Genomic DNA, 25,723 nt, shown 5'->3' with positions numbered 1-25,723 from the left:
TAAATATCTGTATTTCCTAAGTCCTATTAGTTAACATTGCCTGTCTTCTAGTTTAGTAAATAACTGTACCATGCACTGTTTAAATAACCATAATTAAGTATTGTTACAGAATAAGTGAGCTATTTCATAGTGTGCACATGACTGACATACCATTGAAATGTAACTGCAGTAGAAGTAACAATGGGGGTCATTCCGAGTTGTTCGCTCGCTAGCAGTTTTTAGCAGCCGCGCAAATGCTATGCCGCCTCCCACTGGAAGTGTATTTTAGCTTAGCAGAAGTGCGAACGAAAGGATCGCAGTGCGGCTACAAAATAATTTTGTGCAGTTTCAAAGTAGCTTCAGACCTTCTTAGCGCTAGCGATCACTTCAGACTATTCAGTTCCTATTTTGACGTCACGAACACACCCTGCATTTGCCCAGCCACGTCTGCGTTTTTCCTGGCATGCCTGCGTTTTTTTGAACACTCCCTGAAAACTACAGTTGACACTCAGAAATGCCCTCTTCCTGTCAATCACTCTGCGGCCAGCAGTGCGACTGAAAAGCTTCGCTATACCTTGTGTGAAACTACATAGTTCAATGTAATAGTACACCGCGCATGCGCATTGCACCGCATACGCATGCGCAGAAGTGCCAATTTTTTGCCTGAACACTGTGCAGCAAACGAAAGCAGCTAGCGATCAACTCAGAATGACCCCCAATATGCAGTATAAAGCACATTATCACAGCAAGATACTATTCATACTGCATTATTAACTATTACGTGTTTGATTTCTTTTGACAAAACATTATATCAACCATTAAGATTACCCTATAGAGTGTAGTAGCAGCTAATGTATGCAGGGTTGGAACCGCACATCTATAGCAAAATTTGAGTAGAGGTCCAGTGGAGCAATTCTAGCATCCCAGCACTGATCAGTAGACTGTATATCTGGCAGGGCCACCATCAATGGGGACAGTCAGGGCTTCAGTCCCGAGCCTAGACCAAGAGGATGCCAGGGTGGCAGCAGCTTGGATCGGGGCAGGCCAGCTGCACACTGGTAGGCATCCATGGAGGGATAGAGCCACAACAGTATTATAAATATAGAGCCAGCTGTGAGCTGATCGGAGCTTATGGACTGGCAGCCAATAAGGAGCATCGATTGGCTCATGGTCGGCTTTATATTTATAATACCACCATGGCTTTGTCACTCTGTGGCTGCCTGTAGATGCGAAGCTGGCCTGGTCCCGGTCCAGGCTGCTACCACCAAGGCCCCCTCTCAATGGTAAGCTTTGGGGGCTGCAGAGTGGGCGGAAAGAGGCTGGAGGCAAGTGTGTGTGACTGTGTGCTATGTGTGTGTGTTTGAATGCAGACCATCTCTAAACACACAGCACTTTGAATGGTACATGTTTAATTTGTCAGTTTTCAGGACCCCGGCGGCCGGATATCAATACTGGAATCCTGCCAGCCGGCAACACCACCAGCTGGAATACCAGCGCTCCAGGACTATTCCCATTCATGGGTGTCCACGACACCCATAGAGTGGCAATAGATCTTGTGGTGAGTGCAGCAAGCCACAGTGACCACTGCGTGGTAAGCACAGTGAGCCTGCAAGGAGATTCTTTTCACTTGCCATGCTGCCTGGCACACTGATGGCAAGGAAACCACTGTCGGTATATTGACAGATGTCATCCCGGCCGCCGGTAAATCATACTGAATCCCTTTAAAGCATGAAATGGAGGAACTACAGCTACAGAACACCGTAATGAATGCCACACCTGTCAGCTAAAACAGGATATGGACAGGACATTGGGGCTAAAATCAACACTATTAATTTCTGCTGTGACATACATATGTTAGGTTCACAATTTGCTATAAACAACATGAACCAATGGACATGTCCTGCTTTGCTTCAATGGCCCAGACTGCTGGTGATGATGTACAGTAATGAGGTGGGGAATGTGGCAATCATTCAGCCCCTTTCTACTGATGTATTATAACTTAAATGCCACAGCCTACCTGAGTATTGTTGATGATCTTGTGCTGCCCTTTATGACCATAGGCTATCCAGCTACTAATTGCTGTTCCATCTGTATTGTTTGAAATGTCAGTAAGTTCATACATCCTCTTTAGATGGTTCCATAAACATGAAAATGAGTTCGGTGCTCCGATGGCTTTCACAGTCATCAAATCGCAATCCAATAGCGCATTTTTGGGTTATAAAGTAATAGAATTGCTGCATGAATGTGCAGCTGACAAGTCTGCAACAAATGTGTGATGCTATCATGTCACAATGGATCAGAATTTCTAGGAATTGTTTCAAGGACCATGCAGCAAGGAATTCTTTCTGTTCTGGGAGGCAAAAGGAAGTCCTACCCAGTACTAGAAAGGACTAAGTGTAAATGGTAATCTATTCATATTCCATGAATGTCTAATAGGATCTAATTTTAAGAGGCTGTATTATATCATATTCGCTGTGAATACAATTGTAAGGCACATGTTTAGATGATCTATTATAGTGTAACTGCACAGTATGCAGATACTGACATCTAACACAAAAGCTTAGATTTAGAGCAGAAATAGAATAGTGGTCACATCTGGTTAAGGGGGACATGTAGTAAGCAGTGATAAATGTGGAGAAGTGAGCCAGTGCAGAAGTTGCCCATGGAAACCAATCAGCTGCCCTGCTTACTTTTATAGTATGCAAATTATAAATGTTACGTCAATGCTGATTGGTTGCCATGGGCAACTTCTCCACTGGCTCACTTCTCCACTTTTATCACTGCTTAGTACATCTCCCTCTAAGTCTCTAAACTGCATTTGCAAATAGATCATTGATTAGATTGTTATGAATAGTTATTAACCACTTGCCTGGCGTGGTCAGATTAGATGTGACCGCACCAGGCTGAGCTTCTTTCCCTGATATGGTCAAATCTGACGTGTCCAGCCAGAAACACACTCTCCTTCCTGGACCCCTCCCACAGTGCCTGCAATGCAGCTGACCACTAATGATTGGGCAACCTGGAGGCACTCTTCACCCTGCAGCTGAAGAGATTAGCAGGCACTGTAGAAATGCATAAAAGCAGCCAACCTCTTCTCTGTGTACACCCCATGACCGCAAGGAGGAGCAGCCACCAGAAAATATAGTGTTTTGACGGTTGTGATGTTCCAAGCATTGGTGAGTTGATATATTGCTCAACGGGTGTAGTATGTTATGCCGGCAGTCGGGCTCCCGGCGGCCAGCATACTGGTGCCGGATTCCTGACCGCCGGCATACTGACAGCTGGGCGAGCGCAAATGAGCCCCTTGCAGGCTTGCTGCGCTTGCCTCACTGCACTCACCAAGCTGCGCTCGCCACACTGCAGGCACGGTGATGCGCTACATGCACCACACTATCTATTCTCCCTCCAGGGAGGTTGTGGACCCACAAGAGGGAGAAAAGCTGACGGTATGCCGGCGGTCAGGATTCCGATATGCTGGCCGTCGGGAGCCCGGTTGCCGGCAAACTGAAGACCACCCAGGACAACAATGTGTATAAAATTGTTTAATGTTTTTTTAAAATAATATCTTGTTGGATATGTTTTGATTAAATGTTTTTAACCTAATTAAATTATATAAAAATATGACAATTTCTGGGAATTTTTGGGAGAAAATATTAGCTATTTAAGTGGTTAAATGGTCATCAGCTTGTGTGTCTTACTAATAACCCCTCTAAGCAAAATCATTTTACATCTTCCATAGCTGTCAATTTCTCTTATAAAACATTGACATAAATTGCCCCTTTCTTACTCTGGACATTTCCATAACCCTTATCCGTTCTCTCATTATCTATTATCTTGACTACAGCAACATCCACTTAACTGAACTGGACTACTCCTCACAATTCTATCCCCTCTCAAATAAATCCCAAACACTGCAGAAAAACTGGCCTTCCTCTCTTGCTGCTCCACATCCGAGGCACCATTCATTTCTACTACGGCTTTGAAAGATGATGAGGGTTTACCACAATCCACCAAATGGACGTGGCAGAACAGGACTTATCTGCCTAAGAGCTCATCCCAGGGTTGTATATGAGCATTACCACTCCTGATAAAATTTACAATGCAAGTGGGAGTTTTTAACCCTTTTACGTATAACTTGTACAGTAGTGTCATGGCTATTGTAATGGAATTACTCCTAAAGGTGACTGCTGAAGTTGAGATGTTTAAAACCTCACACAGATTTTGGTAAAGTAAATACGATTTGGGGGTTATTTAGAATTGTTATCAAACAAAAAATGTTAGCAATTGATCAAAACCTTGTTACTGTACATCTGCCCCACCTGCATTGCAACATGTGCAGAGAGATTTATATTTGAATGGGTTACATTGTTTCTGTGCATGGTAAATACTGGCTTCTTTAATTTTACACTGCAATTTAGATTTCAGTTTGAACACACCCCACCCAAATCTATCTCTCTCTGCACATGTTACATCTGTCCCACCTGCAGTGCAAGATGGTTTTGCACAATTGCTAACTTTTTTGTTTGCTGACAACTTTGAATAGCCCCCAATTCTTACATACTTTAAAAAGAAAGAAAATATATTTGTTTAAGAAGGTTTATCTCATGCATTGTGGGAATAATTATTATACATTGATATCCATGTGTCTCTCTGAATCTACAGTATGAAAGCATTAAATACTTTATCTTTATTTTATGGGATTCAGTGATGGAAAAGACTACACATAAATCTGTTACAGCCATAAATAAAAAGGTCAGAATCAGAAATTTAAGCAGCAATTTGAAAAATACATGCACAGAAGGAGATTTTAATGAACAATACCATTATTAAATGTCTGGAAAATGAATCACATGGTTGTAAAACAAGATGCCCTGTAGACCTGTAGATTGCTGTACAGAATGCCTTGCACAAAGAGATATCATGCTGATCCTAACAGCAGACTATTCAGTGACTTATAAAATACATATAATCTTTCTTATACAGTGCTAGCACTTTTATGCAGAGTTGTGCATACAAATCATCTGACACAATGTCCCTTCCCAACAATATTTAAAAGCAATTCTTTTACTATAGTTTTTATTAGTAACCATGGTACTGGAGCACAATAGGGCTTTCCATTCCTGTAATTTATTTGGAACGGTGGGACAAACCTTTAATACTTTCCATCACAAGATGCAAAAACACTTGGTGGTATTGATTATTTTGTATCTGAACATACATTTCAAATGAAGAGCTGTATGGACAAGTTAAACATTTCCTTCCTACAGTACCATTGTTCAATTTCTTCACTTGGGGGATGATTCAGACCTGATCGCTGCTGTGCGTTTTCACACAGCGGGCGATCAGGTCTGAACTGCGCATGCATGTGCACAGCAAAGCGTACGCGCAACGTTCCATGGAGTCAGGGAGCGCCTGGCAGCGATGGGCTGGTTCAAAAAAATCTCATCGCACCAGCGAACGCAAGGAGATTGACAGGAAGAGGGAATTTGTGGGTGGCAACTAACCATTTTTGAGGAGTGTCGTGGAAAACGAAGGAGGGACCAGGCATTTGGAAAGAGGATTCCTGATGTCAGCTCCAGCCTCGATAATCGCAGTGGCTGAGTAAGTCCTGGGCTGTGCAGAGACTGCACAAACGTCTGTTTGTGCAGCTCTCCTGCATATGCGATTGCACACCTGCACACCGATTTCCTCCTCCCCCTGTAGGTAGTGACTACCTGATCGCAAAAAACACACCCTAGTGATCAGGTCTAGATTAGCCCCTTGGTTACTCTGTGCTTATGGAGAGAAAAAGTAGTATTGTGTGTTTATAAGTTGTTTCACTGTTTGCATTCTTATTGTTACAGGCAAGCATAAAATATTATTGTATCTATTTTTGATTAACTGCAATATAAATATTCTCCAAGTATACCTTTCCAATTTTCTTTAGATTAGTAATTTAAGGTAAGTAGAGGGAATTATTGTATTCTGCAGCGTTTCTGAAACATACTAATGTGTGCTTGAAATTCTTTGCCATGGTAAGTCAACTGACCTTAATATTCAATGTAATTTATGTTTTACATATTTAATCTTATTTTATTTAATGTTTCTCTTGATTAAAATATAAAAGGCTTAAGGCAGATGCTCAGTTTTAGAGAACAAAGTCTAGCTAACACTAATAGTAAAGACATACTTATCTGAAAATTTATGAGGATTAATATTGTAATTTTGTTCTGTTGTATTTCCTTAACATGTTAAATCCAGCGGTTTTATTTCCAATAATGACTAATGCTCAAATGTGGAAAAGTTAAGCTTACACTTTTAGTTAAAATATGTGAGAAGCAGAATTTGATAAGATAAATGACATATATGGTTTAATCAGTAAGTACTACAAAATCCAGGTATAATTTGTGAATTAGATCTATATAAACCTTGATGAGTAACCTCATGTTCCAGTAATTAAAATAATTTCAGGTTATTTTTTATTGCTTGTTTACATAGATAGTTCAAGAAACCTTTGCAGAATTACAGTATGGTATATAACAAACAGTATAGGTGCAAGTTATCAAGTAAAAATGTCATCTCAAAGTGCTTTATTAGTAACATAGGAGCAGATTTATTAAGCTCGGTGAAGGGATAAATTGGAAGGTGATAAAGGACCAGCCAGTCAGCTCTTAACTGTCATTTTTCAAACCCCGCCTGTAACATGGAAGTTAGGAGCTGACTGGCTGGTCCTTTGTCACCTTCCACTTTATCACTTCACTGAGCTTAATAAATCTGCCCCATAGTTTAAAACACACTCTTAATTGTTTGAAATGCTAACTTATTCTCAAAGCCCATGTCCATAAGCAAATTTTGTTAAATGCTACTTTCCCAAGCACTTAATAAATCAATATAAAAATATGTACTTAGCATGTTATTGTACTTAACATTGGTCCTAATGTATGCAAACTCAATGGTTTTATGCATATCTCAGCTGTCCATATGAACATCTGTATCTGCAACGATGGCCAAGGCATGCTTTATCCACAGCATGTTTGGCATGCTTTGGCCATTTGGAGATGGCAAGGGGTGGTGATGGCCAGCATAACATAAAATGGGAATGCAGAGGCCAGTGGCTGCATTCTTGGATGCAGCTTCACTGTACTCAGAAGTGTAAAAACACCAACCATCCAGAGCAACCAAGAGTTACTCGGATGATCGATGTTCATGCAGATGATCTGACGCTGCATCTTTGGACATAGCAGCAGATCAAAGAAGTCTACTTAGCATATTTTTGTACAGTAACTGCATCCATTTCTGTATAAGGCATATAGTTATCCCAATGTTACCTGCATTTACCTAAATAAGTTAAACGTCCTGTTGTAAAAGCTGCATTTGTGTCTTCCAACTCAGCTACTTTTATTGTTATTACAACACTGGTATATTTCTTTAGACAATGGCCCTTATTCCGAGTTGATCGCTAGCTGCTTTTGTTCGCAGCGCAGCGATTAGGTAAAAAAGCGACACTTCTGCGCATGCGTATGGGCCGTAGTGCGCACGCACGACGTACTTTCACAAAAGCCGATATAGTTTCACACAAGGTCTAGCGACGCTTTTCAGTCGCACTGCTGGCCGCAGAGTGATTGACAGGAAGTGGGTGTTTCTGGGTGGTAACTGACCGTTTTCGGGGAGTGAGTGAAAAAACGCAGGCGTGTCGGATAAAAACGCAGGAGTGGCTGGGGAAATGTAGGCGTGGCTGGCCAAATGCAGGGCGTGTTTGTGACGTCAAAACAGGAACTAAACAGTCTGAAGTGATCGCTAGCTAGGAGTAAGTCTCGAGCTACTCATAAACTGCACAATCTTTTTTTGTAGCAATGCTACGATCCTTTCGTTCGCACTTCTGCTAAGCTAAGATACACTCCCAGAGGGCGGCGGCTTAGCGTTTGCACTGCTGCTAAAAGCAGCTAGCGAGCGAACAACTCGGTAGAGGACCACTAACCTGCTTCTTATGTAAAGACAATGTTCATTTTATTAAAGCGGGGTGGGGGGATGGAATTGTTCTTCTTGAGCTTCAGGAATATGTTTATATGAATAAAAATAGAAAAGAAACTGTGACCTGTTTTGAATTGTGCAATTGGTTTTCTATTACTCTTTGATTTTACATACATTGGTGTCAATTAGATGGGAAATTTTAAAAAATGCCCGTAACATGATCTAAACCAGGCTTGGCCAAACTTTTGTGGCTCTCCAGCTTATGTTAAACTACACTTCTCAGCATGCACTGCCACAGTTTTAGCATTCCCTAATAGCAATATGGTGGCAGGACATGCTGGGACTTGTTTCAGAACAGCTGGAGAGCTACAGGTTGGCAATGCCAGATCTAAACAGGGGCAGAGTCCAACATTATATGGATATTATTTCATACACAAGTACAGTAATCACAGGTAGCTATCCAGACATGCCAAGGATTGATATCTGGTCGTCCTGTTATCTGGGTCAACTGTAGCATGCTGCGGCTGGGTCTGGTGGATGCAGTGCTGTCACATGTGTGGGTGGGTGCATAAGAGCCCAAGTGCAGGCTCCGTCCTGCCTAGTGGGTCCCAGACTAAAACGATATGTGTGGCCATAGCCGTAGAGTAATGTTGCCTGTTTCTTGTTTATATTCATAAATTGATGGTCAACCCACTTAGATATTGCATAGCAGTATGACTGAATATTGGTTCTACATACGTCAGATAGTATTGTACTAGTTTTAACAACTGATAGATTTCTAAATATGTACAGTATTGTTTGCGTTAGACTGTACTGTATTATATTTCTAAAGTTTAATAATTGCTTTATATCCAGATCTCTTTTAGTTATTTCATAAATAGTACAGGACAACATGCTAAATTAAAATTACATTATACCTGAGAGAATTAACAGTTTACATAATGCAAACAAAATATAAAATTAACTTCTCTACAAGTAGGTTACTAAATAACCCTAAAGCAGCAGGGAAAACATTTTTTAACCATTGCAAAAGTTTCAATCTATAACCATTTAAAATTATATTGTGAGCATAATGATTACCCAATTTTAAAAACATGAATAAAACTTGAAATTGTCACACTCGATGTTCATGATGATGATCTGATGCTGCATCTACGGACATAGCAGCAGATCATAGAAGCTGACAGGAGAAACATATTTACACACCTCCTTAGCATATTTCATACAGCAACTGCATCCATGTCTGAATCAGATTACCCAATTTTAAATACATAAATAATAATTGAGATTGTCATACTCTAAAAAATGTGTGTACCACCAACTTAATAAATATGAAGAAATACAAAGAACTATAGACTATCACTTACAGTATATAACCATACAAACTATATACTGTATATAGTACATAGTATTTATTGGATATTTAATACAGATATTCTTTCTTGTTAAATTACTAATTAAGTGAAGAAAAGTGTCAGGCACTGATAATTCAAAATTATTCACACTCCACACTTAGATGAATTATAATTTATTGCTGTGTCTCTATCTTTAGATGTAAATTCATATTTCACACTCTGTTGATTTATATTTGTAAACAGAAATTGGAGTTACTTACTTTTGTACAGTCAAGCAATTGAATACTTATCTCAGTGCCTATTAGAAATTGGTAAAATATTGAACATTTACATACTGTCTAAGTTAGATTTGATTATTACTATACTTACTATTGACATTTGGGACCCCAGGAGTTTGTACGCATTAATTGAATATAACTTCACAAGCAAGAGACTAGAGTATTGTCAAACAGTTATAAATATATCTGTGTGTCAATTGTACTGTACAGAACTTCCAGTACCTTCATGTTTATATCAGTCAGTTGAATTTTCAAAAAGTCCACACAACAAATGTATTTTTGCATGGACATTCTTACACAGTTTTATCGATTGACTTCTATTTTCATTTCAGTGTTATATCTTGTCATGTTTTATTGTAAAATACATATTAAACTGATATATGGTATGTTTCTAGATTACATTTTTAGGCTAGTTATTCTCATCTTTGGCAATCTGTTTTTATTGACTGATTGATTGTATGATTATTAACAGAAAAGCAGTTATCACTATAAAGAACAGAAAACAAAGGGAAGTAGGTCTTCTGGGCATATAGGGGGTAGTTCAGAGTTGATCACAGCAGCAAATTTGTTAGCAGTTGGGCAAAACTATGGCCCTCATTCCGAGTTGTTCGCTCGCTAGCTGCTTTTAGGAGCATTGCACACGCTAGGCCGTCGCCCTCTGGGAGTGTATCTTAGCATAGCAGAATTGCGAACGAAGGATTAGCAGATTTGCGAATAGAAAATTATTAGCAGTTTCTGAGTAGCTCCAGACTTACTCTTACATTGCGATCAGTTCAGTCAGTTTCATTCCTGGTTTGACGTCACAAACACACCAAGCGTTCGCCCAGACACTCCGCCGTTCCTTCAGACACTCCCACGTTTTTCCCAGAAACGCCGGCGTTTTTTCGCACACTCCCATAAAACGGCCAGTTTCCGCCCAGAAACACCCACTTCCTGTCAATCACACTCCGATCACCAGAATGATGAAAAATCCTCGTTATGCCATGAGTAAAATACCTAACTTTTGAGTAAAATAAATAAGCGCATGCGCTCTGAGAACCTTGCTCATGCGCAGTAAGCGACTAATCGCAATATAACGAAACTCGGCAATGAGCGAACAACTCGGAATGATGGCCTATGTGCACTGCAGGTGTGGCAGATATAACATTTGCAGAGATTTGGGTGGGTTATTTTATTTCTGGGCATGGTAAATACTGGCTGCTTTATTTTTACACTGCAATTTAAATTTCACTTTGAACACACCCCACCCAAATCTAACTCTCTCTACACATGTTATATCTGTCCCCCTGCAGTGCACATGGTTTTGCCTAACTGCTAACAAATTTACTGCTGCGATCAACTCTGAATTATGCCCATAATGTTAGGCGCCGTGGTCCGCGACGTCCTTGCGGCCCGGCGCCTAGCAACTAGTGACGCCAGGCGTGCGAGCCGCCGGGTCCCTAGCAACGCTGGGACGCCGTGCGCGCTTAGCCGCCGGCTCCCTAGTAACACTGAGCCGCCTGGACCCTAGCAACGGGGACGCCACTGGCGGACCGCGCTCCCCGTTGCAGGGTCAATCTAATCAGTTTAAACATTCACACATTTGTCTTCTGCTCGTGCAGCAAGCCAGCTGCACGGCATCTTGTTAATCAGGCTCCAAGCATCTGATTGGAGGACTCCCTGCTAAATACCTGCTCAGTGCTGCACACAGACGCCGGTAATAGCTTCCTGCATGCTGCTTTGGTTTGCTGAACGTCTGTTCCTGTCCTGCTGTATCCGGTCATTCCTGTCCTCAGAAGTTCTGTATCTTGGAGTTGTCATCTCATCCCAAGAAGTCGTTTGGTCCCCTGTTGTCCTCAATGATCACCAGAGAATATCGAGTGGTGTTCGTGAGTTGCGGCTCTGCCGTGTGTTGCGGCTCAGCTGCTTTATCTTTATATTCTGTTTCGGAGCATTTGCGGAGGGTTCCGCTTCCACAAGTCCTCTCCGGAACTCGGCGGTGCCGGGTAGGAGAGTGGACAAGTGGATATTTTGGTTGTCCTTTTCCCTGGTGGTTTTTCCGCACATATTCTAAGTTTTAGTTTCTTGTAGCCCCTGGCCTGGTTGTTTAGTCAGAGGGCCCCTTGTTATCACCCTGTCTCGATTTCCCTTTGTCTCCCATTAAGACCTGAGGGGGCATCGGAGTTGAGCAGACATAATCCGCCCTTCAAACGCGGCTGCCATGGGCTCAAGCAACCATAGTCTCGCAGGGGATTTCTGACAGCACGGGCGAGACAACGGAGTTAGGGCGCAAGGGGCTATTTTCCATTCCCGCTCCCTTCCCCAGCATTACGTTCCAGTGCTCCGGTCCTCGCAATAAGATCTCCTCAGACCAGAGTGCTGGAATCATAACATTATTACCGGCCATACCAAAAACTAAAATTAAACAGGGTTTAATTTTTTCTCATTCAGTTTTTGTTTAAAGTTCTTTGGCCTCATGAATCCGACAGGTTTAGGGCCAAATACTGGCCAGCTCTTAATCAATCAGATTCAAGAACTTACTCAGATGGTACAGGATCTTTCTCTTTGGGTGAGGTCGCAGGAAGATCTTTTGCGAGCCTCCCCAAAGGTAGTCCCTGAACCAAAGATGCATTTGCCCGACCGTTTTTCAGGTGATAGAAAATATTTTTTTAATTTTAAAGAGTCCTGTAAACTTTATTTTCGTTTAAGACCTACTTCCTCTGGTACTGAATCTCAGCGGGTTGGGATTATTATTTCTTTACTCCAGGGGGATCCTCAGACCTGGGCATTTGGTTTAAGAGCAGAGGATCCTACGTTGTTGTCAGTAGACGCTTTCTTTATGTCTTTAGGGCTCTTGTATGATGACCCAGATAGAGAGGCGTCCGCTGAAAGTCAGCTGCGCGCTCTCAAACAAGGTAGAAATCTTGCAGAGGTTTATTGTACCGAGTTTCGCCGTTGGTCGAACGACTGTGGCTGGAATGACCCAGCCCTGCGCAGTCAGTTTCGCCTCGGTTTATCAGAGTTTATTAAAGACAGTCTCCTCCAGTACACCGCTCCTGAGACTCTCGATAAACTCATGGAGCTTTCTATTAAGATTGATCGTCGTCTCAGAGAGCGGAGGGCTGAAAGAGGAACAACTGTAAGGTCTAGTCCTTGTGTTTATTCCATTCCTGAGGACGTTGAAGAGCCCATGCAGATGGGTCTCTCCCGGCTGTCTCCTGAGGAAAAAACCAGAAGGCAAAATTCCGGTCTTTGTTTGTACTGTGGTGGTAAGGGACATTTTGCTCGTAATTGTCCGAACTAGTCGGGAAACGCCTTGACCAGGTGAATTGTGAGGGGGTTCACCTAGGTCTGCAACTTATCTCCTCGAATAACTCTCTTTTAGTTCCAGTTAAGGTTTCCTTTGGCAGCCTCAGTTCTTTAGTGTCGGCTTTTGTTGACAGTGGAGCTGCAGGAAACTTTATGGATTTAACTTAGGCTAAGGCCTTAGGCATTCCACAGTTACCATTGGATAGGTGTATCACCATGCACGGCTTAGATGGAAGTCCGCTTTCCAATGGGGTTGTTACTCACCGTACACCTCCCGTAGTACTTACAGTAGGAGCCTTACATTCCGAAAATATTGAATTCTACCTAACACATTGCCCAGCAGTTCCAGTTGTTCTGGGTCACCCTTGGCTGGCCTTTCATAATCCCACCATTGATTGGCGGTCCGGGGAGATTTCCCAATGGGGTACATTTTGTGCTAAGGAATGTATTTCGTATCCAGTCAGAGTAGCAGCTATCCTGAGCTCATTCCTGTGGAATACCAGGAGTTTGCCGATGTATTCTCCAAAGGCAATGCGGACATTCTGCCTCCCCATCGGCCTTATGATTGTGCTATTGAACTAGTTCCAGGTGCTGCATTGCCAAAGGGGAGATTATATGCATTGTCCGGGCCAGAAACATCGGCCATGAATGATTATGTTCAGGAGAGCTTAGAGAAAGGATTTATTAGACCATCAAAATCTCCTTTAAGTGCAGGTTTTTTCTTTGTGGAGAAAAAGGATGGCTCGCTTAGACCATGCATTGATTTTAGAGCCCTGAATAAGATCTCAGTAAAAAACACCTATCCTTTGCCGTTAATTTCTGTACTTTTTGATCAGTTACGTTCTGCTGTGATTTTTTCTAAATTGACCTTAAAGGAGCTTACAACCTCATCCGAATTAAATCTGGAGATGAGTGGAAGACGGCTTTCAGCACTCAGTCGGGTCACTACGAATACCTGGTGATGCCGTTCGGCCTGTCTAATGCTCCAGCAGTTTTTCAAGACCTCATTAACGATGTGCTCCGTGACTTCCTAGGGAAATTCGTGGTCGTTTATTTAGACGACATCTTAATTTATTCTGAATCGATGGAACAACATGTTACCCAGGTTCGTCTGGTTCTTCAAAAGTTACGTGAGAATCATTTATATGCCAAGCTGGAGAAGTGTGATTTTCACGTCACGGAAGTATCTTTTTTAGGGTACATAATTTCCCCTCAGGGATTTTCCATGGAACCAAAGAAGCTCCAGGCCATCCTTAATTGGGCGCAACCCACCAATTTAAAAGCAATTCAGCGCTTTTTAGGGTTTGCGAATTATTAAAGGAGGTTCATTCATTCTTTTTCTGATCTGGTTGCTCCTATAGTAGCTCTGACAAAGAAAGGAGCGGATCCTACCAACTGGTCGCATGAAGCTGAGTTGTCCTTCCGGGCCTTCCAGTCCTCAGACATCCTAATCTGGAGTTGCCCTTTGTTGTGGAGGTTGATGCCTCAGAGGTTGGAGTGGGGGCTGTCCTTTCTCAAAAGGATCCGGAGTCTCTGGAGTTACATCCTTGTGCCTTTATGTCCAGGAAATTCTCCTCCGCTGAATCCAACTATGACGTTGGTAATCGGGAGTTACTGGCGGTAAAGTGGGCTTTCGAGGAGTGGAGGCATTGGCTGGAGGGAGCAAAACACACTATTTCGGTTTTGACTGACCATAAGAACCTGCAATACATTGAATCAGCTAAACGGCTTAATGCCCGGCAGGCACGTTGGGCATTATTTTTTACTCGTTTCAAATTTATAATCACTTTCAGGCCTGGTTCCAAGAATACTAAAGCTGATGCCCTGTCACGTAGCTTTCTTCCGGTTCACAATAGCAATCCTGTTGTTACCCCCATACTTCCATCTTCGGTCATCCGGGCAGGCCTCACACAGGATTTATTTACCCAGTTAAACCAGCTTCAACACCAAGCTCCTAGATTTACTCCTGCTGGTCGTCTTTACGTCCCTGAATTTTTGAGAGCCACTGTTTTAACTGAATTTCATGACAACAAAGTTTTAGGGCATCCGGGAATCACTAAGACATTGGAGTTAGTCTCTCGCTCAGTATGGTGGCCTAGTCTTTCTAAAGACGTTAAGGAATTTGTTTATTCATGTCAGGTTTGTGCACAGCATAAGGTTCCCCGTTCCTTGCCTATCGGGCAACTTATGCCGTTAACTGTTCCTCTCAGGCCATGGTCTCATATTTCCATGGATTTTGTGGTTGACCTTCCCCTTTCAGCCGAATTCCGAGTCATATGGGTGGTAGTGGACCGTTTTAGTAAAATGGCTCATTTTATTGCTCTTCCTCGATTGCCTTCTGCTCAAGGGTTGGCAGTTTTGTTCCTCCACCATGTGTTCAGGCTTCATGGGTTGCCCACTGATATTGTTTCTGATCGGGGTCCACAATTCATCGCACAATTCTGGAAATGTTTTTGTGCCTCATTAAAGATGAAACTGTCGTTAACATCCGGTTACCACCCACAATCCAACGGGCAAACCGAACGAGTCAACCAGTCATTAAAACAATATTTGCGCTTGTATTCAGCCAAACTCCAGAATGATTGGTCCGAGTTTCTCCCTTTGGCTGAATTTGCTTACAATAATTCTTGTCATTCCTCCACTAAAGAGTCTCCATTCTTTTCAGTTTTTGGTTTTCACCCCAGAGCCAATTCTTTTTTTCATCATTCTCCAGTCTCCTCGCTAACCTTAACCTCCCATCTCAGAGCAATTTGGAAAAAAGTGCACCTTGCTCTCAGAAAAGCGGCCTTTCGAGAGAAGAAATTTTCTGACAGGCTCCGACATCCTTGCACTTTTAAGGTGGGAGATAAGGTGTGGTTGTCAACTCGCAACATCAGGCTTCGACAATCCTCGGCTAGACTGGGACCCAAATTTATTGGACCGTTTCTTATTATTAAGAAGGTCAACCCAGTTGCCTTTTGGCTACGTTTACCGAGATCCCTTAAGATTGGAAATACTTTTCACTGTTCCCTGTTGAAACGATTTGTTTCTTCCAGTAGATTTCCTTCTGAAAATCTCTCAGGGTGGATCTCCAGTGGATGTGCATGGACAACAGGAGTTCCTGGTAGAGAAAGTTCTTGATTCAAGAATATCCCGGGGCCGGCTTTATTTTTTGGTTCATTGGAGAGGCTATGGTCCGGAGGAAAGGTCTTGGGTCCTGGACAAGGATCTTCATGCCCCTAGACTCAAGAAAGCATTTTTTCGAGAATTTCCTCAGAAACCTGGCTCTAGGGGTTCGTTGACCCCTCCTCAAGGGGGGGGGGTACTGTTAGGCGCCGTGGTCCGTGACGTCCTTGCAGCCCGGTGCCTAGCAACTAGTGACGCCAGGCGTGCGAGCCGCCAGGTCCCTAGCAACGCTGGGACGCCGTGCGCGCTTAGCCGCCGGCTCCCTAGTAACACTGAGCCGCCTGGACCCCAGCAACGGGGACGCCATGGGCGGACCGCGCTCCCCGTTGCAGGGTCAATCTAATCAGTTTCAACATTCACACATTTGTCTTCTGCTCGTGCAGCAAGCCAGCTGCACGGCATCTTGTTAATCAGGCTCCAAGCATCTGATTGGAGGACTCCCTGCTAAATACCTGCTCAGTGCTGCACACAGACGCCGGTAATAGCTACCTGCATGCTGCTTTGGTTTGCTGAATGTCTGTTCCTGTCCTGCTGTATCCGGTCATTCCTGTCCTCAGAAGTTCTGTATCTTGGAGTTGTCATCTCATCCCAAGAAGTCGTTTGGTCCCCTGTTGTCCTCAACGATCACCAGAGAATATCGAGTGGTGTTTCGTGAGTTGCGGCTCTGCCGTGTGTTGTGGCTCAGCTGCTTTATCTTTATATTCTGTTTCGGAGCATTTGCGGAGGGTTCCGCTTCCACAAGTCCTCTCCGGAACTCGGCGGTGCCGGGTAGGAGAGTGGACAAGTGGATATTTTGGTTGTCCTTTTCCCTGGCGGTTTTTCCGCACATATTCTAGTTTTCAGTTTCTTGTAGCCCCTGGTCTGGTTGTTTAGTCAGAGGGCCCCTTGTTATTACCCTGTCTCGGATTTCCCTTTGTCTCCCATTAAGACCTGAGGAGGCATCGGAGTTGGGCAGACATAATCCGCCCTTCAAACGCGGCTGCCATGGGCTCAAGCAACCATAGTCTCGCAGGGGATTTCTGACAGCACGGGCGAGACAACGGAGTTAGGGCGCCAGGGGCTATTTTCCATTCCCGCTCCCTTCCCCAGCATTACGTTCCAGTGCTCCGGTCCTCGCAATAAGATCTCCTCAGACCAGAGTGCTGGAATCATAACACATAATACATTGTGTTTCAGTTGGGTGGGTTTTAGAAATGAGTGAATGTGCAGAGTTTAGGTTACAGGTATTTATTAATTTTTTTGGCTGCTTACATAAATCTTATTCAAAGATTGATGTGTTTTGGGAGAATGGCTTACTTATTGTAGTCTGAGAATGGTCTTGTTGCTGATGGGCGGTGGTATGGCATGCGATCGATGTTGATGCTTCTTGCGAAAATAAAGTCGATGTACATGTTTCTACAGTACTTCATTCTTTTCTGTATCTATCTCCATAGGCTTCACTGGAGCAGTAGACTTACTCGATTGCAGCTCTTATATTATCTATATGCTCTCTGACACTCATCTTTGCACATTTTGGGATTGCTTGATTCCTTTTGAGTCATTCATTCTTCTTGTTTGCATTTTGCAGTAGGTTTGAACCTTCCTTAAATTAAGATACAGTATTGAGACATTCTGGAAATTTTCACAAAGTTCTTAAATATTTCACAACTTAAAACACACCTAATCAAGTTTTCTCACTAATATTATTATAGCTATCAATAGATCTTGCATAGACAAAATGAAAAATACTTTGCGGTACATGCTATCATGTGGAGGTCCCGAGTTATACTAATTTTTCCATGCACACCAAGTGCCTTTTATGCCACAACATGGAGGAAGTGAGTGCCACACACTCTTGCATCATCTGACCGAACACTATTTCAGTAGAATTTCTGGACCTTCCTCTCTTCAACTCAGTTATTATATTTTTACTAGCTTTTATAGTCTTGAAATGATTGAAGGAATTCTGGTGTACACTTTTAGTGGGACACACAGATTTTTACAGGGGGACCCAGTACTGAAACAAACCTATAGACATATTTAAAGTCAACAGAGACCTGGGAATGGCAAAAATATACTGTAGTTCAGTAGCCAGGTAAGTATGCTATTGATTGATTTGATTGATTGATTGAATAATTAATTAATGATCATATGAACAGAGAAGCTGTTATAACTATAAACAAAAGAAAAACTGAGACATGGACATTGCAAACCAGAAGACCATCAACCGCCTAGCCATGCCAAACTGCAGCATTTGTTGCTCCCATTCATGCAAATAGGATGTATGCAAGTAAAAGATGCATGCGTGCCCCAGACTTGGAAGTAGTCACTCCTAACAATGCACAATCGCGGTAAGATGTAGCCATGATGAGCATGGCTACATCTGTAAGTGACTTAGAGGAAAATTCAGCAGCGGAGAGATTTGCACATAAACAAGTAGAAGAACAGTTGCATAGTGAGCTGTCCTCTTTAAAAATGTCCCTTAAACAAGAGCAAGTAAAAAAAAATTAGAAATTGAAGCTCTTAGAGAGACAGAATTGGAATAGGCAGATATGGCTAAATGCCTTGAGATGACTGATGAGTTAGCATGTATTACAAAATATAAAAAGATGTGCTGCTTGCAAAGAATGAATTTATAGAATAAGGTATTGTTGAATGACTGTACATTTTCAGAAGGAATTGGAAGAAGCAAATTAATGTATAAATAATGCATTAATTAAATGACAAAATACAATTTTTTGGGACTATTGTACTATAAATTCAGTTTCATAACCACATTTTAATAATTACAAAAATATATGACAAAACTGCTAACATTGTTATAATACAACACAGCTATAAATCACCAATTTTAACCATTTTAATTTTCAAACCAACAGTAGATTCAAGCTGAGTATAATATCATCCAAGTTCATTTTGTCTTAACTGTATCTGTGTTATTTTGGTTGAAGATTCCACACATTAATCTTTGCCAACTAACAGTATTCTCAAGTGTGAAAAAGGGGAAGTTAAACATTCACAAATGAAAGCCTCAGGTTAATAGTTGTAAGATTCAACTATTTTTTAGAAAGACTAAACATGTAGCTGAAATGAAATAATACATGGTATTGCATTATCAAAATTCCATTATATGTTGTGAATTTATGAATATTTCAAATCATGAAAAGATGAAAGCAGAATTGCTCCATTTCTGATTTTTGCAATGCCTTCAAATGTACTTTATAATTTTTTCAGTGATGCTGCTTGTTGCCATAACATAAAGAACATGTTTCTAGAAATTGGTATACACATATAACAATTGCTATTATAGTTACTTTTAAACTAATTTGTCAACAAATGTGTTGAATCTATTGGATATATAAATACATTTTACAAATAAATTGTTCAAATCTATTTGTAATGTAGCAGGCTATAAGCCACTAAGAAGTTTAAGTGTTTCAGGCAAAAAAGCAAGACAACATTTTATGACAAGTATTGAAAATTAAATACAAGTCACAGTTACAGGCACAAAATATTTATATCTTAAAATACATTCTTATAACCAAACTAACAAGTATTTCAGGTCACACAGAACCTATTATTTTTCTCCCTTCGAATCTATCATAGCGTAGTACCAATAATAAAAAGTGTATTTATTTAAACACTTCAGTTATTATGTCTAGTGCCTTGTATTATGTTTTGGAAATTGCAAAGAATATAATAAAAAGAATAAGGTTTTCATGTGGTTGACTATTTGATTTTTTTATATTTAAGCATTTGCATTTTGTTAAATTAAAATATTGTAGGGGAAAAAATTGTGGGCGACTTTTTAAAAGATAATTACAAAAGTACCAATGGGATGAATTGTGAGCTTTTAGTTTAGGTTTCATCCAGCATGGTATGCTGATCAGAGCTGATTTGATGATTTTGCCTGAATTTGTCCAGTGCCACTAATTTAAAAAATATATGTAATACTTGAGGTGCAAAGGTTCCATAAAGTCCAAAATAAACATCAAAACATACAGTAATAATTTACTGTAATTCACATTGTATTTAGATTTTAAATTCTTCTCTGAAAGTGATCTAATATCGGGACTGTTTCTCCCACAAACAGAAACAGTCCTAATATATATCTCCACCATTATAGGGCAACACACTCAGTTCTCACATTCCTGAACCTCTCTTACAGTATGTCTAACAGACAGTTTCCCCTGAAACATAATATATGGGACTGAACATAATATAATCTTGTGTGTTTACATCTACAGTCAATGTACCAACAGCACATTCATTGTATTGAGGATAAGCAGTGTCTCTGTCTACATTTGACATAATCATATTCGATTTCAAAAGGGTTTACTGTATTACTGTTTCTCCAAGATTTAATAAAAAGCAGACCATGGAGAAATAAATGTTTCTCTGGCAGTGCTTTTGGATTTTGTATATAATGTCAAACTTAATGGGCATTTATTAAGTGTTAAAAAGCTTGTCTTTTTGTCACTTGCCCATTAACACATGTGCCATCCATTCTAAATGAGATATTATGGTCTAGTGATATCTTGCTCACATGAAATGGGGCCAACCAAAAGCCATTCCATATTGCATCAGCACTAGGATCAAGCAATACCGTCAGGACAGACATCTCCAGAGGGGTGAGTTGCCATGAAACCTCTCCATTGACTCTCTAAACCCCATAGCAGCACATTATCTTATAGCATCACAAACATAACAAGCTTCTAAACTTTAACTTAAATATCAGGACACATAAGCATGATCAATGGGAGTTATATTTGCTAATAAAGTTTTGTCAATTGTGAATACTGCTTATTCTAACAACGAATCCTAAATTTGGTATCATTTCAAGTTGAATAAGCTCATACAGTAGGATAAAAATACTCATGTCAGATTAAAGAACATGTAAGCAGTAAAAGACCATGCTTGATTTTATAATCAACATCAGTTTAAACAAGGAGGTTATAACACTCATCTGTGCACAACATGGTAGTCAACAGAGTGCCTTCTCCATTACTTATCAGGTGACAAATTAGGATCACCTTCTTGGAGGTATCCACAAACCCCATGCAAAATATTTCACCAATATTAAATTCTCCAAGTAATGGTTGACCAAAAATGCAAGCTTGTGATACATACTTCTCTATAAGTAGGCATAAAGGTAACTCAGAATGTAACTTCCTACTACCAGACCGCCAGCACCCAGAAAGTGACCAAAAGCCAAATTAATTCATTAACAGACTATGATAATCTGATGACCACCAGTCAAACCTGATAACAGAGTGTATTGTAGGTGAAATAAACACACCAAACCACTGTAAATCAGCCCCTTTTTCTCTGAAAATGAAATTAGGGTAAATGACTCATTAGACTCCCAGACACAAGACTTGCTGAAATGAGCAGCCGCTCCAGACATCATGTTATGGAGTTTAGCCCAATGAGGCCCCTAAGAACCAGCCAGCAAACATGGAAAGCCCTGGGAAAAGTGAACCATCTCTACTTTATGGGTGTTTAGCCCCCCTCAAATATAATGGAATTGCCCACTACTCTATCACAATGAGAGTCAAAACCCAGACCTTCAAGAATAAAACTATCAATAGGTTAATGGGGAGGAAAAAAAAAACTGGAACACCAAATAATAATAACAACAACAACAACACATAACAACCATCAAACAAACCACAGGAAATACAGGCAAGTATGCCATGGAAAGGAGATAGAGCGACCCCCTGAATGGTGAAAAAGCTCAAAGACCCTGCAGCCTATATGATTAACACTAGAAAGACTGACAAATTTTACTTACTAGAAAGACTAGATGGGGTCATTTTGACCTCTGTCATAAAACACACAATTTTTAATAGAGGTTTTATTCAGAACAAGTTGGGTTTTTGTATATCACTTAAACTTTTAATTTCTACTAAGACCTATTGAATTTGGGGTGTCCATTTACAAGATACTTAGATTCGGAATCTGCTGCAAGCCAGAATTTTATTCCAAACTTATCTGGCTTGTTGGCCATGTACTGTGTAAAGGGGCATCTTGCTTTGAGGGGAATAACTGCTCAACCACAGTGATATTTGATCCTGGAGTGTAGCACAGAATGCTGTTTGCGATGAACCTATTCCAAATTTCAGAAGCCAAAGCAAATTTATCACTCTTCAGTTGCTCTGACTTTGTTGACTTGATGTCAAATCACAAGAATCTCATAATTTCTTTCAATCTATCCCTGGACATTGTATCACCAAAAAAGCGAGGACCCCATTTTTCAGACCACAGATGATTCACAGGTAAGCCCTTTGCGGTATATGCACCCTTGACATACAGAAGAGCAATGAATGCATCCAATTCTTCCAAAGAAATAGACCATGTATTATTATTCAGTTGTCTTCGGGCTTCTGTCTCTGTACAATCTTTATATGACGCAGCATTGGTTCATCTATCAATAACCGCCACGCATTAGCCAAACTTTCATCTGAAATTATTTGTTTGGAATAAAGAGTCAGATCAGGATTTTCTCACAGCACATTTTGTTGAGATAATCTTCCTAGAGCATGTCCAATCCCAATAACATCCCACTGTTTTGTCAGGTGCAGTGTACTTCTCCCCTGGTGGCACATATGACTTTCTACCACGACGTCTTCCTTGAAATTGAGCTGGAGGTGCTTGTAGTATTTTTGACTGAGCTCTACCTCTCCCTCGACCCCTACCATGAGTTAAAGGTGGGCTAGTACCTGCTTGATCTATTCCAGACTCATTGTCATCAGTGTCAGTCTCATAGCTTTCACTGGTTCAGATTCCTCAGGTATGTATGAAACATCACTCTCTGAATCAGACTGTATATCTTCATTTTCTGACTCTGCTTGTACTGCTGTGTCTTCTTCTCCACTCTTCTTCATCTATATTTTGAAGACATTTTAGAATTTGCTTTTCTGTCAAACCATGGAACCTGGATATTTTCACTTATCAAACTGTGAATACACGGAACTTCAAGTTAGGACTCACAGACCCTCAATTCACAAATGCTGAAAAGGAAAAAATAACCTTATCAATTCAATATGACGCCTGAAAATATTTTAACTTGTTAGCCTATAACTTCAGTAGGCACGCATACATCATTTTAAATTTATTTATATGCAAAACAACTCAGGGGTCATTTTGACCCCTTTAGTCTTTATAGGTATACCTTGAAATATTTTCCCAAATAATGACCCTACACAAACAAAATTTTGGTGGCTTGTTTGTGACATTAAATTATGAAAAGTCACAAAAAATAAGATTATCAGGAGACCAAATTGCTGAAAGGCAACAAGTTTTTCATTGCTAAGGGGTTAAAATTACCCCTTCAGGCTTTCTAGTGTTAATCAGGTCTGATGGGTAACAAATAGAGAAAAGCACATTCAGGTCCCTATAGAGTTAAGGTCTGTAAAGGGCAAGTAACCTACAGTAAACCATCACTGGATGCACCCACAGTAAGTCATTGCATCCTAATATTTGTATCTCTTATATAATTCAGTCTTCCACCAACCTAAGGCCTTCATTAGATGCAAAGAATTAATAGAGGCGCTCATGAAGTCCACACACCATGTTTTCACAGTTTCAAAAAACCAACCAAAGAATCAATTAAATAAATAAAGGGTAAATATATTTTTATTTTTCACAATAATTGATAAAATAACTTCTAATATAGATAATTATTAATAATAACTCTCTAAATTACCACATGCATATGTTTATAGGTATATAAAATTACATAAATTATCTAAGCTATAACCATTATTATGTATAGCATTCAAACTTCCACTGAACTAGATAATTTAAAAGTTCACAATGTAACAGTGTGTTACAGTCCTTTAGACACACTGTTGCTAAAATTTAGATATAGTTCCAGGATATATCACAGTGGCTGCACGTATAAGACCTGAGCTTCAATAAGGATTAATGGCATAAATTGACGGTGTGGAAATGAAAGAATTACCTCTCCAAAAGGGGCTGGTGAACCCGAGCGTCCCCGGGTGAGTCCAAATTTTGCCCTGTAAATTGTGCAACTGGAGGGAACGTGGTGTATATAAATATATCCACTAGCCACTGAATTTTGCTCAGTTGACCTGATAATTGAGCATCCAGTGTATGCCGTGCAGACAAGGGCAGGCGGCGGACGTGAAGCCGTTCGAGTATAAGCCGTCCACAGAGATCAGGCCGCACTGTGGTATTTCCTTTCGGACTGCCCGGACGTGCACCGTCCGCCGGCAGTCAGCAGTATGGAAGATGATAAGGCCAGTAATTGCCACCGTACAGATCCCACAGTTCGATTGTGTGCAAATGAGTGGTTGCCCGTCACTGCCGCTGATGGAATGCAGACAGGGAAACCTGCGTCCCAAAATTACCTGGATAGGTGTTCAGTGGAAAAACGTGGGGGAGGAGTCCTGGCGCGTTTCGTCTAAAAAATAAAAAAACCGGGAATATATTACAGTATCTATCTCAGCTATACTTATCAATGCACGATATAGGTGCTGAGGGCATATATATATGTTAAATTCCCAGCGCCTTATATATAAACCAAAACTTAATTATCTCTAGTGACATTATAAATATAGATTATATATGATAAAATATGGATGAATATAAAGACAATTACTCCTGAATATATCAATAGCAATTATTAACCTGTTACATATCAAAATTATTGATCCATAACTATTGAAATCATATTTTGATATGTAGTGCCATAATAATAAGCATAATAAAAGTAAAAATGTAAAAATAATGCTTATAATCATAATGATAACCTTCCTACTAAATCCAAAAATACTTTAGAGAACTGCAAAGAAATGACTTATACTCGAACGGCTTCACGTCCGCCGCCTGCCCTTGTCTGCACAGCATACACTGGATGCTCAATTATCAGGTCAACTGAGCAAAATTCAGCGGCTAGTGGATATATTTATATACACCACGTTCCCTCCAGTTGCACAATTTACAGGGCAAAATTTGGACTCACCCGGGGACGCTCGGGTTCACCAGCCCCTTTTGGAGAGGTAATTCTTTCATTTCCACACCGTCAATTTATGCCATTAAACCTTATTGAAGCTCAGGTCTTAAACGTGCAGCCACTGTGATATATCCTGGAACTATATCTAAATTTTAGCAACAGTGTGTCTAAAGGACTGTAACACACTGTTACATTGTGAACTTTTAAATTATCTAGTTCAGTGGAAGTTTGAATGCTATACATAATAATGGTTATAGCTTAGATAATTTATGTAATTTTATATACCTATAAACATATGCATGTGGTAATTTAGAGAGTTATTATTAATAATTATCTATATTAGAAGGTATTTTATCAATTATTGTGAAAATAAAAATATATATACCCTTTATTTATTTAATTGATTCTTTGGTTGGTTTTTTGAAACTGTGAAAACATGGTGTGTGGACTTCATGAGCACCTCTATTAATTCTTTGCATCTGGTTAAATCTTATAGGAGTTTCGCATATCTCCTTATAGTGGCGAACGTGTTTCCACACCATCAGTTCCAGGTTTATCTTATTTGAGACTGATTAGTTTACAGATAAACACATGCGCAGCAAAAGGGTATTTCCTCTTTTTTTGTTTGTAAGGCCTTCATTGAATACACTGGCAAGCAAGAAACTGCATAGAAATTGCTGAGCTAATGCAGAAAGACTTGGTAACAAATCATGAGGAACCAAGAAAACCATTTCAACACACTGCTTAAA

The sequence above is a fragment of the Pseudophryne corroboree genome, chromosome 2 (assembly GCF_028390025.1).
Source record: "Pseudophryne corroboree isolate aPseCor3 chromosome 2, aPseCor3.hap2, whole genome shotgun sequence".
Classification (NCBI taxonomy): domain Eukaryota; kingdom Metazoa; phylum Chordata; class Amphibia; order Anura; family Myobatrachidae; genus Pseudophryne; species Pseudophryne corroboree.
Note: the sequence above shows the minus strand (reverse complement) of the source record.